This window comes from Ascaphus truei, chromosome 1 (genome assembly GCF_040206685.1).
Source record: "Ascaphus truei isolate aAscTru1 chromosome 1, aAscTru1.hap1, whole genome shotgun sequence".
In the NCBI taxonomy this organism is placed as follows: Eukaryota; Metazoa; Chordata; class Amphibia; order Anura; family Ascaphidae; genus Ascaphus; species Ascaphus truei.
In genome coordinates this window covers 4,195,233-4,199,018 of record NC_134483.1, presented here as the reverse complement: position 1 = coordinate 4,199,018, position 3,786 = coordinate 4,195,233, and positions in this window count along the sequence as shown.

Below are 3,786 nucleotides of genomic sequence, written 5' to 3'. Positions count from 1 at the left end.
CCTAATAGATCCAGTGATCTATTAGGATTTGTTTCTTTTAATGTGGAAGATATGTTTTTCACTATTTGATTTATAAAGTATTATTTTATTATTAATTCAGTCTTTGTTTTTTCTCTTTTTGCGCCCCTTTTGTGTGTATATGTATTTGGAAGTGCCCTGCTGATCAAAGGAGATTGGGAGCAGCAAGGAGAAAAACGATGTCATAGGAGAGGAATTAAAGGGACAGCGCACACTGACTTTGTTGCTAGGTTTCTTATACCGGGATCATATGATTTTGCAAAGCAAGGAGGTAAAATAAATTGTAATTTATTCCACGAAAAGACATACACACAATGTAAAACAATTACACTCATAATACACTTACTGGGACGGGAGTAAACGAAATAACTTGTTTCCAGAATGAAAAGAGAAAAAAAAACACAGCAGCGCACCAAGGATGAAGATATATGTATTCAAATATACAATAATAAAGCAAGTAGCAACTTACGCTTAAGAAGTTAAAAGTCCAGTAAGCCTGTCACAGTCTAATACATCTCCAGGGCTGGCAGGAACCTCTAACCTCGGGAAATACTAAGCACACAAAGTGCAAGGGCAGAATTAAACTGGAACAGTCACAGTTTAGCACTGAACCAGAACAAAGTAGACTCTCCCACAACGCGTTTCGCACACGCTTGTGCTACCAGTCCTGGAGATGTATTAGACTGCGACATACGGGTCACGCTGTGCACGCGAACCCGGAAGTCGTGCAGTCACGCTTGAACACCCAGTCCACCCCAGCGTGCGGGATCGACTAGTCTCAACACGTTATTTCTGCCAGGAGCTACACCATTCGGCGAGCAGAGTTTTTAAGGCTTACTGGACTTCTAACTTCTTAAGAATAAGTTACTACTTGCAGTATTATTGTATATTTGACTACATATATCTTCATCCTTGGTGCGCTGCTGTGTTTCTTTTTCTCTTATGACTGATCCGTTGGTGGAGCATTCCTAGGGCGATCGTGGTGGAAGAGGGGAAAACTTCCATACACAAAAGCTGCGAGAAGAAGGAGTTGGCCTACCTTAGGCCCGGGCCATAGAGGGGGGGAGCCGTGCTGAGGCGCGCGGACGCTGAGGCTCGCCTGCAGAAGCTGGGCGATTTCATGCCCATACAGGCGAGCCAGCGTCCGCGATCGGAGGTGGGGGGAGACTGTAGGGAGGCGGTGACGTCGCTGGGCCAATCGCCCGCAACGCACTGACGTCGACATCACGGCGCCGACGTCACGGCACTGTGACGTTGACGCAGCCCCACTCTCATTGGAGGGTTTCAGCCGACAGCGCGCTGAAAAACAGCTTGGCGCTCGGCTGAAACCTCCAACTCCTCCGCACGCCTGCGGACGCTCGCGTGAGCCCCCTCTCAAGGCATCCTCATTGAGGATGCAGGGGCTCAGCGCGGAGCGTCCGCACGCCTCAGCACGGCCTGTCCATCTATGGACACGGCCTTATAGACACTTTAGGAAGCATGAGCACAGATCCAAACCTTCCTTCCAGAACGAAAAGTTGTAAAATAAAGTCTTTCGGAGCAATTTCCCAGGAGCGGGAGCTGCTCGCGAAACGGCTTGAAACTGTCCTTGGTCAGCAGCACCAACTGCAACCACTGTGTACTCTGATGGAGCTGCTGCTTTCGTTCTTACGAAGCCTGATGAATCTTTAAGATCTTGGATGAATCTTAAGATGAATCTGATTCCCGATGGGCTGCAGGGATTCTTATAGAGTTGAAATCCCTATACCTAACCAATGCAGCCAATCTCTCCATGGGAATAACTTCTCCCATCTATCCCGGAGTTGCCAATACTTCAGACACCTGGCAGAGGGGGCTTCTCACTCTGCTAAGGGCATGCGTGAACATCACACCTTTGCCTTTCAGCATATGAGACCCAACCTCCTTACCTGGCAACAGTAAGTCTGGGCTTGGCAGCCATCTGCCAAACTGCCCGGACTTCAAACTAAGATTTGGGTACTTGGGTTATCCTCCCAAACCTAAACACATTTGGGCCTCTGAGTCTTTCAACTCCGGGCTACAGACATTGCGGCAGCAAGCCAGCGGGATGCCTTAGAAGTCCGGAGCTGAAGATATCTCAGCTCATTTACAGTGATTCACTACATGCATTTCTAAATGGAGTATTATAATAAAATGGGTTTCCCTGTCTCCGTTGTTCTGAATGAAAGCCCAAATGTGCCTAACATGTTTAAACAATTAAAAAAAGGGGACTTTAATTCACCAATTTTTACAAAAAGTTATAAAAATGGTGTTATGTGTGTTTATATGTTTCCCCTGAACGATGCTCACAGCAAGTTTCAGAGCGCTAGGAGCTTCCTATCAAAAGTTAGCAAAAAGCCACTTTCTACTCTGCTAAGCGCTGGACTCAGAAACATTTTCTCATCTTATCTTACATGTAAAACATGCTACCCCATCACTTAGAAAATATGTAACTCTCCTCACCTTATAGCTAGTGGGAGATACTCTGAACCCCTTGTGGCGAGAGTGGGGTTAATCAGGCTCTTAATAAAAGGTATTATACCTGGCTGATTAACCCCAACTCGTAGTGGGAGTGAAGGGGTTAAAAATATATGCATGACATTGATGTATTTGCCCAGCCTTTTGTCACCATTTTGCAGGCTGCTTCCTGCCTGCAATAATAGAAATAAATGCAAAGTGTGCTATAATGTTTTTAGGCACAAGATAGCGTTGTGAGCGCACAAGATGGCGCTGATTGAGTAAGCGTGGCTAGTGCTGGGATGTCTGTTTGAAGTATGGGTATCCATTTACAAGTGCTCGACCTCGTAACGGCAAGTCAATTGAATAAGTGGCTTGCGGTTAGATTTGAAGTGGTTTACTGATAAAATCATCCATACCTTGTTAGCTCCCGTAACTTGAAAGGCAGAAAGTCTATTGCCGCGGGAAGTGTGTCAATTGATGTGAGAAGTAGGTGAACTTGGCTTCCCACGAGCAAGCATTTCAATTAAGCGGGCCAACTCCGGACCGCAGACAGCAATTTTTGGTGTGCAAGCCCCAATAAATAAACCACTCACACCCATAAAAAATTACAGTTGTGACACCCCCAGAACATGATGTTTTAATAAAGTGTATGATACTGTAAGTTTTAAAATGTACAGGCAGGAACAGTTTTTTCTGTGAGCCCGGGAGAAATCCTTTGGCATGTAAATATGCCAGGGGTGAATGAGCTGAGGGTATTTTCCTTCCTACACTTCAAAGAACCCCTGTTCATTGGGAGACTGTAAGTCTAGTGAAGTGCCGGGAATTAAAAGACCCAGAGATTCAAAGCGTGAAAGTGGCCGGGATGTTGCAGAGTGCCAGATCCCGGTACTCAGCATGAGCCCTTCACACCTTGGAGCCACAACCCAGACCAAAGGTCGCCAGGAAAAGGGTGTACCCCAGGTATGCTAAGTCACATGGGTGTCAAGCTAACACATGCGTGGTGCAAACAGGAAAGCCTTTTTGCCCGGTTTTGCAAACTACGGGCAAATCGGAGATTGGTGGGTTAAGTGTTCCCACGGAGGGGATTGGGCAGGCATGTTATAGAAAGGTCTGTGAACCCTATGAAACTGCCCGCCGAGTTATCCCCGGTGTGATTCATGACGTAACCAAGCTTTGCACAAGATTCTGTTCGCGTACAGCGTTAGCGGTTCCAGCACGCAAGGGGTTAATAACATCGCAACCAAGGATTTACCCCAAACTCCGGAATTCGTTAGCCCTGTGTGACTCCCGAACTTCTACGAAATTCCTTTA